The following is a 13,543-nucleotide window of genomic DNA, read 5'->3' on the forward strand; positions in this document are numbered from 1 at the left end:
AATCCCACTCCCCTCCTGCCCTGCATCTCGTCTCGGCTGCATCTTTTCCGCTCGTCAGCCCCAGCAACCTGCTGGGCAGCCATGGGCTTCCCAAGGCCTGCCTTCACTACAAAGCTAACACAAGATGTGACTACACAAGGATACCTTTCTTTGAGGCTGCTGGCTGGCTGAGGGCAACTCGTGGGCTGTTGTGCACACAGTGCAGCATGGATACTGGTGAGCCCTCTTGAGCACTCCTATTCCTGCTGTTGCCTTCTCTTCCCCGTGAGGAGAGGTAGGCTTTCTCTCATGTCACTGAGAAAGTCTTCCTGGAGCAGAGGAGCTTTCCAGATGGCACTAAGGGCTGTAGCATAGGCAATAGAAGGGAGTTTGCAGCCTGGCTATTCGCCCCTGCCCCAGCTATTTTGGACAAGGGCATACACTGTGCAGGGTACCTGGAGTGAAGTAAGGGGAGAAGAGGCTAAAGAAGGTCACCTCAGCCTGACCCAGCAAGCACATCCCCTGCATATAGGGCAATAAGGCAGCTCCATCCTGCTATTGTCCCGCTTCTCCCTCCCTCCCCAAACTGCACAATTAACTACTGGCATCATTTCCCCATCATGGCATTCCTCCTCTTATTATCTGCGGGGTGGGGGGTGTTAATGAGCCTCCTGCTCTTTGAAGATGAATATGGGCTTTGTTGTTGCCCTGGCCTGACCAGTCTTCTTCCTTGTTGTGGTCTGGGAGGAAGCCAGAGCACAGAGGATACAGCACCCCGTTCACCCACTCCTGGGCTCCACCTCCCATGCTCCATCCTCCGGCACCACTCAGCTCCCCTAGCAAAGGCAGAGCTAGAGACCGACCCTTTGGGCAAAGGGGAGCCCAGGAGCAGCCATCTCCCCTGGCTGGATGGGAAAGGCCTGAGCCTGGGCTTTCGGAAGCCAACAAGTACCCTCTGGGCTTTCATTGCTTTTTCTGGGGCAGATTAGATCCTGGTTGTTTTCGCCTGGGTTCTTGGCAACTGTGAAGGAAACTGCAAATCCTGCTTTTATCAGCATGGTGCTGTTTGCTTGCATTTGTTGCCAAATGAGTACTGACCCTGAAGTGCAAACTGCACTGACCTCCACACACCTTCCTGAGCACCTAGCTCTACCTCATTATTCCCATCAACCTAGTGCTAGCTCTGCTAGTGCTGCAGCCTCGCAGAGCAACAGGGTGAGCAGCTGAGGGGTCGGAGCAATGCGAGCTCTCAGATTCTCTTCTCCATGCTAACTCGGCATTCCCCCATGCTAACTCGGCATTCCCCCATCCCTTTACTCACCTGCCAGCAAGCTCAGGCTTAAAGTACTATGTGCAATGAGCTATGGCCTTCTGCGGATGGGCAGGAGTCAGTGTTAAGGGCCACACAGCTATTATGATTTGACTGAGTGGTGTGATGGAGACAAGGTGCTTCCTAGATTAATAGTGTGCAAAACATAGGATTGGGGAAGAAGCGTGTGGAGTAGATGTGGTTGGTCACATCAGGATGTGTGGTCTGGTGGACCCTGGGAGTAGGACCCCACTGCTCCCAGCTGAACTAGCAGCGAAGCGTTGCACCCCCTTTCCCACTCCAGGATCCTGCTGGCCTGGCAGCAGGGATCCCAGCATGGGAGAGGAGCCATGGTGCTGCAGGAGGAATGTATACGAGAGTCATTGCTCCCACAGGCCAAGTGAAGCTGTTGGGTAAGGGCAGTGTTGGCTTTTGTAACTTCATTTCTGATGCCAGAGGTGTGAAGACAAGTCAGCTTTGTGACATTTTGGTCCTGCTCTGGCTTGGACTAGGCTTTGCCCTGATCTTACCATTCTCTGATAAAGGGGAAGCTCAAAGCACTGGATTTACATGCCCATCCCAGAGCCAGGAGTGACACAAGTTGGTGAGCCTCGTGTTCTGGGTGCAGCACTCTAGGCTGTCTCTCAGTCTCTTGGATAAGCTGTGGGTAAGCACAGACAGGATGCATCTCTGGGAGACCTGTTTTTGTTCAGGCAGATGAGGGGCAGAGCCTTACTGTCTGCCTGTTGGGTCATACAGAGGAAGCCAGCAGAAAATGAGAGAGATTTCCACAAAGCCTTGTGTTCTTCCCCTCACACCAGTGCCAATGGGTTTTTCTTTTAGTTCATTTCCTTTAGGACTTTTCTGACGGGAAAGTACCTCACTGTGAAATTTCCAGTGCCTCCCATTGAGAGCTGGAAATTCACTGAGTGAGAAATCTAGGAAGCTACAGAGAGAGGAGGCAGAGAGGGGCTGGGAAATGGAAGAAAACAGGGCTGAGAAAATGGTTCGGTGAGTTGGGAGCAGCGGTAGTACCAGTGGGGTGCACATTTGGCCTCTTGTGCCAGGCTGCGCAGCCTGCTCAGGGCACATACCAAACCGCCGTACCAAGGGTGAATCACTGCAGTAGGGCTGGGTCTCCTTGCAAATGTGTGGCGTCAGTCTATGAGCTTCGCTGGGCAGAGGACAAGATGTCAACCTGAACTTGTATCGTCACCCCCAAACTGGGAGCGAAGCGGCTCCAGCCTCCACTGCTGCAAGGCTCCAGGAGAGCCAGCCTGGGCCATCACGCCAGCATGCTATGCACTTCTGGGCGCTGGTGCCTGTGGCTGTGAGTATGGTCATTGCCACTCCTTGATAAATCACACCTAGCACAAGTAGCCATCAATCCCAAACAGTGACAGGAGCCAATATACACATGCGGCTGAAAGCTGGGGCAGTCCCCGGCAGCAGCCACACTAGTGACTTCCAAAGCACTTCAGCCAGAGCTCCTCAAGGAGAGCAGGGATGGTGAGGACTTTCCGAGGCGCGCAGCCCTGTTTCTGCCTCTGCATTTCTGCAGGCTTGCTTGTGGGAAACCCTCTTGAGAGAAGCTCCATCCTTTAAGGCTTGGGAAATACCCGCGGAGAATAGATTGGAGAAGGTGGGAGAGACTGATCATACGTCCCCTTTCTTGGTACAGCCAGGAGCTCAGGGTTGATGAGAGCCTGCCCTGCTTTCAAAAGTCCTTGTCTTTTTCTAGCTTCAGGACCAAGATGGAAACAATTTCTTCAGATTCCAACTAGGGGTTTGACTTTTTTTTCCCTTGGTGCTGTGGACAAGCTCCCTCATGGTGTTTCTCTGCATGGCATCTCTCCCTCCTTCTTGGAAAGCCTCCTGCCATGGGGTACCCCAATGCCTGTGTGCACCCAGGGAACATGTGCCTCTCTCCATCCCAGAGCCGTAACCACAGCATCTCCGAGGAGCAGCCAGGTAGAGTACAGACCGAAATTAAGAGAGAGGTGCATGTTGGTGGAGGCTGTGTGACTATGGAGCCAGCGCAGTGCTTTCAATCAGGATTAGTAGGCTTTGTGCTGCGGTTGAGGACTGTGGTCAGTTAGATCTCTGTGCCCTCCATACAAGAGCAGGAGCATTATCCATTAACTGCGGGAGGCAGATGATACCAGCACTCAAATTGAAACTCAACCAAGCTATTAAGAAGCAATCCACCTTTCCCTGCAGCTTCTCCTTCCTGTCTTCGCACCCACTCCCCATGGCAATACGAGACTGGTATGACCATGTGGCGAACCACATTGGGGAACCAATCTGCCAGCATGATCGAGGCTGGGGCAGTTATCCCAGAAGCAGCAGGAGCTGGGCAGCAAGGCAGAGGAGCTCTGGCTTGCCGGGGGACACGGGAGCTGGCCAAGGGGTGCCGCTGTCCCCAGCGCTCAGGCTCTGCAGCTGGGCTGGCTCAGCCCGTGCTCGGCAGGCTTCCGGTGCCCTCTGGCTAACCCTCCCCATCCTCTGCACACAGCAGCTGCCGAGTCAGGGAGGCAGAGGGGGATGTCTCCTCGCAGCCACGTGCCTCCTGGGAGCTTGCCCAAGGGCTGGGGACGCCAGCCCCTGCCCACAAGTCGGCCTTAGTACCAGGCCTGCTTGGCATGGCCGTAGGGGTTGCTGTTTGTGGTATGGGGCGTAGTTTCCTCGCCCACCACAGCAACCTTCCCCAGACACCTCCCGAGTCCTGGCTCACAGGCTGTCGTTCCCTGCTGGGCTTCTGGCATGGGTATGAGCTCCAGGAACTGACTCCTTTCTTATGGCTGCATGGGGGAGAGAGCAGCCTCGTCCAAGGGTGAGTGCACAGGCCAGAGACTCGGAAACTCCCTGTCCCCCTAGAAGTTCAGGCAGCGACACTCTTTGTGGCCTTACAGCTTTATGGCCCCCTGCTCTCCTTGTCTCGGAGATGGGCTTGGGGAGGGATCTGCCTCTTGGCTTGCACAGCTGCACTGCTCAAGCAGTAAGGATGTGGTGCTCCTAGGAATTCTGCTCTCCTGGAGCACTCAGGGGCAGCATCCCACACTTTCAGCCTGCTCCCTAGCTGCAGGCCCTGGGGGGATCCTGCTCATCTCACTTTAGGACGGCCTCACGTAGAGATGCCCTGAAGTTCCCCAGGGAAGGACCTGCTCTGGCTGTGGGGAGGATGGGCAAGACAAGGATCTCGTTGCCAAGCCTGGAAATGGGGCCAAGCTGAGACAGGAGCACATCTCCCACAGCTGTGTAGGGGCAGCTCTTATAGTTACCTTCCATCATACAGCACACATCTGGAGCAAAGAGGAGCTTTCGGCAAGAAACAAAACATAACACTAGTGAAGTGCCTGGCTGTCTACAAGTCATCTGCCACCAGCTGTCCCTCCCTTCCTTCCCCTGGGTTCAGAGGGGGATGTGTGTGCCAAAAGCAATTGCTTAGGCAGGGTACAGCCAATCGAGTCCATATCATCTGGGATCACCGTGTGAGTACATCAACATATTCAGACATCTGGACAAGCTCCAGCAAGACTTGGGTGCATTGCCGGATGGCCAGTCCGCTCTGACAGAGGGTACGGTACGCTCGAGTCTGCTCAGCAGAGAGACTCAGATCTGTCCTCATCTCCTCTGCTCCTTGAGTTAATGTTCAGGAGACCCAGTTGTAGGCGTAGTCCCTGCCCTGAGGAGCTTGCGCACTAACACCAACATCTCCAAAACCCCGTTCATCCAGTTTCTGGATGAGCAGAGGAGGCAGCAGGCGGGCACGTGCGAGTTGCTTGTGGGGTGGTGCATGCAAGGCCTCCATGCAGGAGGCTTGTCCTTGCGTGGCTGGTGGTGTCCCTGAGGTGTCCCTGCTTGTCCCAGACAGCCCTTGACTTTGTGGCTGTGGCGCAAGGGGCGGGTGGCTGGTTACGTGGAAGTAGTGGCATACGCAGGGAGGGATTTAGAGGGGATCTGACTTGCCCTTTCCTAACTTGCAGACAGACTTCTTATTGTTGGTCATGCAGGAGAGTCTGAAGCCCTGTTTTGCTGGAATTTGGGCAGACGTGGGGGAGACCTCTGTACCTCCTGTTGGCTCTGCCTGACTAATCTTGCTCACATAAAGGTTTTCCTGTCCCACGCCAGGCTGATTGCCACGGGTTAGCTGAGGCCAGTGCTGAGAGCAGGAGGTTTGTGCTCTGACTTATTCCCTCCTAGGGAGGTGTCTGCCTGAGCCAGCGACACTTGGTCTGGCTGCACTCTGCGAGATCTTTAGTCCTGCCAGGGCATTTGGGGAAGCTGAGTTGTTCACGGAGGAGGGGAAAGGGTGGGAGAGGTGCCCTGTGTCATTTCCGCCACGGGTGTTTACTCCCATTCCTTCTGCTTGCTGCACTCTGCTGATGACTTATTGCTGCCTTTGCTTTCTCTCCCCTTGGTGCACAGACCATGCACAGACCACAGGTCCCTTTTGGAGCTGCCACAGAGCAGGGACGTGGCGATGCCAGTTCTCAGCACCCATGTGACAGCAGCAGCATCTTTCCCGGAGCCTAATTTAAAGGCAACTGGGAAATAGTGTGTGGGGATCCTGGAGGTGCCCCAACTCCTTAGACTTACGGGAATGGCTTTGCCCTGCTGTTGGGAACTGTCTGCAACTTTGGAAACGAATGGCTTTGAGTAGGGTCTGCATGGAGCGAGGAGACCAGCTAGAGCATCCATCCCTTATCACTCCTTTTGGTCCTGGAGATTGGGAAAATAATGGGGTGCCCCGTGGCTGTCACAAAGGGTATGTATGTGTGATGCAGTGACAGAAGTGCCCCATAACCTGTAGCAGACCTGTTGTGTCCCTGTCCGTCATGAAATGGCTATGTTTAGCAGCTGAGGCCAGTTTGGGATTTGTGAGATGCGGCGGCTGTCCAAGAAGGAAACTGATTCTTGGCAGGACAGGCAGCTGGCAGAGGGACTGTGCGGGACTGCGGCTGGTGCCAAAACCTCCTTTCCTGCTCAGCATCCCCTGTTTCCCATTTGGGCTGTGAACATTTCATGCCGAAAGCAGCGGTCAGCCAGGGTCTGTGTTCCTGAGCTGGCCTACAAGTGAAAGGCCACTTGGTATGCGGGGGCCCAAAATAGCCCTTATATTTTTGTGCTAGCCACTGGCCACAGCTGACGCATAGAAGTTAGAGCCAACCTCAAACCGCCAGAGGCTCACAGTGGTTGGATGGGCCATGCATCCATCCCAGCTTTTGCAAGGGCCTGCCAATCGTTGGGGAAGAATTGCCCCTCCAAATTTTGGGAGCTGGAAGGATGGTGGCGCCGGGGGAACACTGTGTTGCTCTGGCTCTGGTTTCACTCCTCCATTCCCCCCCCCCCCCCCCGCCCTAAATTGGAAGCAGTTGCAGGGCTTTGCAGCTCACTTGGGCTTTCTAGCCAGCCTGCCTGAACCAGCCTCCGAAAAATTGCTGAGCAGGACCACAACTAACTGAAGGAGAACTCTGCCCCTGTGAAAGCATCCAGGAGGTATGGCAGCCTCCAGCCCTTTCTGCACAGTTCTGCTGGTGCAGAGGCAGGTTTTGCTCCATCTCAGCTCCAAAATCAGGTCTCCCACCTGCTCTTGGAGGCTTGGATGGGAGAGCACGGCACAGCCGCGTGGGCCAGGTTGGAGTCCAGCGAGCCAGTGCAGGACAGAGGCTGCCTGAGGCTGCTTTCTTGAAAAGGTCATGCTGTGCTGTCTCCCATCCCATCCAATACAGGGCAGCTCATACCAGCTCAAGCCAATGGTTTGAGCCCCAGGACAGATTGGTTCAGCAACTCCCGCTCACTGCAGGGAGGTCTTGCTTGCTAGGGGGTCCTGGCTGCTCCAAGCTCTGTGTGTTTCCATCTGGGACCAGCTTGATATGGGAAAGAGCCAGGGCTGGAACAAAGCAGCAGCTCATGAGCCTTTTCCCCTGGATGCAAAAATACCCCAGGATGTGGGAAGGTCCTGGGCTCACAGCAGGGAGGGGGCTGCTGTGGGAACATGTGATCTCCTCAGTGTTTGTCTGCAGGCTTCCCCCGCACTCCCTCTCGCAGGCACCTCTGCAGCTGCATGAGTCCTTGCTGGATTTCACTCCAGAAGTGCCCTGTTTTGGGGATGCGCGAGCGAGCCCCAGGGCTGTCTAGGGTGAGAGGAGCCCTGGTAAAGTGCACAGTGACATCTGGGAAGAGGATGATTGCTGGAGTTGAGTTGAGCCCTCCAGATTTCCTCCTGGGGGGATCCGCGCTTAGCTTGGGGAAGGATATAGAGGGGGCTTTTGAAATCACTCTCCAGTGATTTCATAACCCCATCCCCCACCCCTCACTGTAGGGGTGTTATGAGGACCTCCCAGCTGCAGCATAAGTCATTGCCATCCTTCGCCCTACAGCCTCACACCGTAGGTTGCTCCTTGCTCAGCTCACTTGTGTCGCTTCTGGCCTCACTCCTTCCCGGACCTGCCAGCTCTGAGCTTGGTCCCAGGGCCAAGGACATGAAGCGATGAGGGAGGAATCCTCTCCTCCCTCCATCGCAGCACCCCAGGGCCCACTGATGGGCAGGTGGCCTCCCTTTCCCCCCCCGAGCAGTGGCCTTGGGGCTGAGGTAGCCACATGTTGCTGTAGGTACAGCCATACCAACCCCAGCAAAAGGTCATGTATAAGGAGACTCTTCTTACCCCTCTGTTTCATTCCCTAGCCATGGGACTCTTTCTTAACCAGCCTATGGGTTTCTTCCCATAAATTTAGTTGAGTCCTTCTCAGCCTTGTCTGGCTGCAGGCTGTTTCTGTCTCACCCTGCTTCTCTGCTGTGTGTTTCCTCTCTATGGTTCTCACCCCTGCTCCTTTCAGCTGGGGCCATGAGGGAGATGGTGAAAAGTTCTTGTAGACTTGGCCCATCCCCTTGGCACACTGTTGCCCAAGGTGCAGCCTACAGAGATACCAGCTGTACAGACAAGGATTGATCTTGAGCAAGCCTGGGCCTGATGCAAGGGGAAATCTGCTAAGTCAAAAGAGATGCTTCTGGCAGCCATGCTCCGGGGGGGGGTGGGTCTTACCTAAGCACTGCCCCGGCCCGTCACTTGCGTGAGGCCCTTGCATCCCGCAAGGTCTGGCTGCAGGGAGTGTCTCGGCTCCCACCCTTTGGAGTGGAGATGAGAAGCACCTCCTGCCTGCAAAGTGGGTGTTGCGGGCAGGTAGGAGCCAGCACTGTGCCTTGTCCTGTGGCATGATTGAGATTGCCTGTAGCCACTGTGCATGGCTCTCCTGGTACGTGGAGGCCTGTCTCGCTGCTGCAGCAAGCCCTGAGCTCCTCCATGCAAGGAAGACCTGTTCCTGCCTGGGGGCTGCTTCTGGGCTCCCATTGTGCTCCCAGCTGATTTTTACATTAATGGTCTCCTGTCATTCCCCCCAGGGGTCCTACAGAGTTTTCTTGACTGAGAAGCGGAAACGCTGCTTCCTCCCATTGTGCCGCTTCCCGATGTGGGCCCCCGGGCTGGCCCTTGGGGAGCCCCCAGCCTGCAGCACCTCACACGAACAGCATTTATAGTCCCCTGCGGCACCATGGCTGTTGGCCACAGAGGACCAGGGTGAAGGTGAAGGTCTGGGGTGAAGCTCTTCAGGGTCTCCTCAACAGCACAAGAGGCTGCCGTGGGTCTCGGAGGGTATCATAGGCTAGGATTGCATCTAGACAGCCCAGGGGTGCGTCTGCCTTGGTCTCTTGCCATAGTTGTGTGCAGGAGATGAAACCATTTAGCCTCCTGCAGGCCAAGCCCTTTTCATCCCACATAGCTTGTCTTCCCCTTAATTAATCAGGTCTAGCCTGTTAATTAACCGCTAGGCTGTGCCTCCCAGATACCTGCCCCACCTCACCACCTTCTGTGTTTTGTGCACAGCTAGGTCACCTGCTGGTCCCGCAGGAAGTCCTGGCCAGACGGTGTGAGCTTTGCACAAGCCTCCGTGCCTGCCCATAGCTGGCCAGAGCCCGCACAGGGACCACTCACTCATTTCTCCTTCCCTTTCCCCACCTGCAGGACTGAGAGCTGGAGGGAGGCACTGACAAGGTCCCCGTGAATATTTCTGTTAGCTTCTGCTCTTTTTGGAGGTTTTTGCAGATGCATCGAGTAGAGCCCAGAGCAAATTCCACCCTCCACCCTTGGGAGAAAGGATCTTTTCTTTATTTTTCTAAACATCTGACAAAGGGGGCCTGAACCCAATTCTGGAAAAAAATGTCTCCTTTCCAAGCCTGGCAACCTTCTGAAGAAGCAGGTTGAGGCCTTGGTGTGGAGCAAATAGTCTTCTTCCCTAAGGGTACCAGTCAAGGAGAATAAGTGCTAGCTCATGTTTTCCAGGACATGCTAGTGTGCCCTAGGGAAAGCAAAGGTGGGAAGTGCATTGGGAAATGAGCACAGAAAATAGCTCTTGCTCAGTCCTGGGTTTTTTTGTCCTTCATTTATCACAGTTTTTCCCCTTTGAGAAGGGCTGAGGTGACAGTTTGTCTTTGAAAAGTGTCCTGGGGCCCTTTACCCCGACTGGGTGCAGCAGGAGGTAGAGGTAAGGTATCATGTGCGTGAGACGGTGCCATCCAAAATGATAGCTTGTTGGAAATGCCGTGACGAATCCCTGTCTCTGCAAACAGACCTCCGAGAGCAGCTTATCTCTTCCCCCTCTGCTGTTGACCCTATCTAGAAGAGTTACTTCTGCTTCCTCAGAAATAACGCTCTCCTCTTAACTCCTGCCCTCCCCTGGCTGCCCTATCTCCTCTCCCACTCCTAAACCCCTGGCCTTGGAGCAGACGACTGCTTGGATATTTGCAGAGCTTTTCCGGCCTCTCCCTACACCATGCCATCCCCAGAGTCCCAGCTGCCCCACGTGGCCTGAAGTGACCAGGCCTGAGTGTCTGGGACCAACCTGCCCTTCTGGTAAGCTTTTTGCTGCAACAAATGGGGGGATTGGCCACTGAGCCAGCTGTAGGGTCCAGTGCCTGATGGGAAGCTTAGCAGTGGGTAACATCCATCTCTGCTACATGGTGTATAGGTGCCTTGAGGATTTTTCTCTGGCCGGGAGACCAGGAGTGCCCAGGGTTGGGCACTCACTCTGTGCTGAGGAGAAACATGTATGCCTTTAACTGTGGGGCTGCTATTCCTAGGGCTTCTCTTCTGCTGTTTGTGTTTTTTTGGTTTCTTAGTAGCCTATCTTTTCCAAGTTGTATGACAGGGCTGGAAGCATCCGTGGTGGGGAGACAGAGGCCGATGGCTGTGGGGTGAGAGAGCTCTTTGATGGGCGGCAGAGTCCAGTCTGCATTGGTTTGAGGGGTTTTAGGGCTGGCCCTGCCCTGTTGCTGCCCACTCTCTCTCGTGGGACGCCCTGCAGAGACAGCTGATACCCCTGTGACCTGGCAGCGCTGGCGTCCCTCCAGGCCCCCAGAGCAATTTCCAGGCTGCAGCCCACAGTGACCACACTCGGGGTCAGTGTGGTGCAGTCAGAAGCTATGACAAAGCAAGTGGCCTGACGCGGGGCACGTAAGAGGGGGGTAATTGCCACATTTAGGACAGTACATGACTTGTGTGTCAAATTAAGCAAATAAACAGAGGGTGTGAGAACCCTTCTTCACAGATTAATTTACACGCACACCCGGGTTGCTTTACCTGCTGGGGCCCCGGAGCCTCTCTTGGCTTGTTTTACTGTCCAGATAAGGGCTTTTGCAGCTGGCTGATGTGTGCAGTTCAAAACATATCCCAGTGCTGAATGCTCCCCCCTCACCTCCCCACACCACCCGGCAGGCAAGATAACAGCCAGCAATGGGTGCTGGGAGTGGGGACATCCCCCGTATCTCTGGAGCTTGCGTGGTGGCTGCAGAAATCCTGTGTACGTGCTGGAGCCTGAAGGTGAAGAGGCTACGGAGCTGCCTTTCCCTTCCTCAGTAGAGGAGCCGGGGTGCAGCAGGCTCGCGGTGAGAAATGGTGCCTTGGAGTTGGGGCAGTTCCCGGGAGGCATAGAGGAGGCACAACTCTGCTGTGCATGGAGCAGGAATCCTTGTGGGGTGAGGGTGCTGGGGCCTGTTGCTTTGCAAGAGTTTTTTCAGCCTGCCAGGGCCTCGCAATGTGAAGGGGGTTGCAAGCAGTGAGGCAGCGGGGCTCAGAGATGCTGCTGTCCCGCTGCCTCACTAAGCTGCCTTCTCAGGACCCAGCAATGAGCAGTGATGGGAGGAACAGATGCGGCAGCGAGCCTGTTGGTACAGTGGCAGGACCTAGAAAGAAGGAGAACAAGAAAAATAGGAAGTATTATCAGCTCTCTGATGGTAACTGTAAATCACATCAGGAGTAGGAAGCCTGCCATAGTCAGTTGGAGCAGCAGGCAATCAGAGAAAATGAGGCCATAGCAAAAAAACTAAAGGAAGGTTTTTGCCTCTGTCCATTCTAGAGCAGCCTGGGGGGTTTCTTCCACACCTGCATCCTTCTTTTGGGGACTTCTTAGAGAATCTGAAGAGTCCAGAGGAAAAGTTACAAAACAGACAATACGAACGGCAACAGGTTGCTAGGACAAGACGATATTCACCAGGAGGGCTATAGGAAGGCAGAGATGGAAGAGTTAACTATTATCTGTCATATACAGTCATTCGTTCACAACCACCCTGGTCCCTGAGGAATGGGAGGTGGAAAAATTGTGACGCTGAGTTTTAAGAAGGGCTGGAGGGAGTGTCACGGAAAAGCTGCATAGTAAATGTGTGTGCCAGGCGAACGAGTAGATGTTAGCGGCAAATCAAATCAGTGGCACTGGGAGAGCTGTGTTGTCTGGAGGAGGCACCTGCTACTGGAAAGGCAGCCTCCCACAGCTATGGGAGTGCTTTGCAGGGTGAGGGTGAGCCCTCCAGGTGAGGGATGAAGGAGGTAGGGCTGCTGGTGTCCACACAGCTTTCCTAAAAGCATTCAACAAGGTCTTTCACCCCAGACTTTTAAGGAAACTGGCTGTTCAAGAGAGGAGGTAGTTGCATGGATTAATAATTGGTTAAAAAAACAGCAAGCAGAGAGCAGGAGTAAGTGCTCAGTTTTGCAATGGAAGGAGACCACGAGTGGGGAGCTGTCAGTCATACACCCGTATGGGGCCTGTGTTCAGTCCCGTGCTTTTTCAACACATTCATGAGTGATCCGGAAAACAGGATGTGCAATGAGATGACAGAATTTGCTGATGCTATCAAATTGTTCAAGTTAGTGAGGACATGAGACAACTGTGAAGAGTTACAGAAGACCGTTACAAGACTGGGCAGCAGGCAGATGGAATTCAATTTAGATAAATATCCAGTGAAACGCAAGGGGAATAAATAGTCCCAGATTTGCAAACAAAATGACACACTCTGAGCTGGCCACTCACAGCAACATTTGGGGTTATTTCAGATAGCTCAGTGTGCAACCACAGTCAGAAAAACACATCAAATCATTAAGAAAAAAAGAGAAAACAAAGCAGAAAACAGCTTTGTGCCACTGTTGAAATCTGCAGCTCACCCACCCTCAATCTCCATGCAGTTCTGGCCTCACTGTCTCTAAAAGGGTCTAGCAGAAGTGGGAGAGATTCAGAGAAAAGCAACAAGGAGGATCAAAGGCATGGAGCTGTTTCTGTATGACTAAGTAAGCTAGAATTTTTCTGTTTGGAAAACATGATGTAAAGTGGATATGATCCAGGCCTGCAAAGTCATGGCTGGCATGGAGAAGGGATCTAATATTCATCTGCTCTTTGAATACAAAAATGAGGGAGCATCAAATGAAGCTAGCACGTCCTTTGCACAAGGTGAACTGCCCTTCACAGGTGTAGCATAGCTGAGGAACTTCTTGCTGCAGGATGTGATCCTTCCCAAAGGACACATGAGTTAGAGCGGAAAGAGGACGTTTTCACAGAAGCAAAGCCTGCTGAGGGTTACAAAACACATAAAAAGTGCATCTGGCTCAGGGAGTCTCCAGAACAGAATTGGTTGGAGCCTGGGAGAGTAACTGGAGACATATATTTGCTTAACCTGTCCTTACACTCTTTTGGCATCCACCTTTGGCCTCTGTCAGAGAGAAGATATTGAGCTAGACAGATTGATCCTGTGTGCCTTCCCTTATTGTGTGAGGGCTTGCCTTTGTTGCAGTATTACAGTGAGATGCACAACTGTGCAGACTCATGCATCTTGTGAAATACAAGTGCACTCACAGCTGAAGGTGGAGGAGTGCAGGATGCTAACTGCAAAAGGAGGGACTGGAGCTGCAGTCTCAGCGGTTGGTTCCTGGGACA

The 13,543-nt window shown here is 53.9% G+C and overlaps 1 protein-coding gene across 5 annotated transcripts in view; it reads left to right on the forward strand.

Moving 5' to 3' along the window:
- The window catches only part of SLC29A1 (solute carrier family 29 member 1 (Augustine blood group)), a 40,162-nt gene that overhangs the window by 14,726 nt on the left and 11,893 nt on the right, over positions 1-13,543 (forward strand). The window contains exon 1 of one of the 5 annotated variants that reach the window (XM_026123013.2): positions 10,034-10,197. The exons of 3 other annotated variants lie outside the window; for them this stretch is intronic. The gene's annotated coding sequence lies outside the window, so the exon portion shown is untranslated. Of the gene's footprint in view, positions 1-10,033; positions 10,198-11,102; positions 11,229-13,543 lie in introns of those variants that run through there. One more of the 5 variants, XM_026123012.2, reaches the window with a different exon arrangement.

The sequence above is a fragment of the Dromaius novaehollandiae genome, chromosome 3 (assembly GCF_036370855.1).
Source record: "Dromaius novaehollandiae isolate bDroNov1 chromosome 3, bDroNov1.hap1, whole genome shotgun sequence".
In the NCBI taxonomy this organism is placed as follows: Eukaryota; Metazoa; Chordata; class Aves; order Casuariiformes; family Dromaiidae; genus Dromaius; species Dromaius novaehollandiae.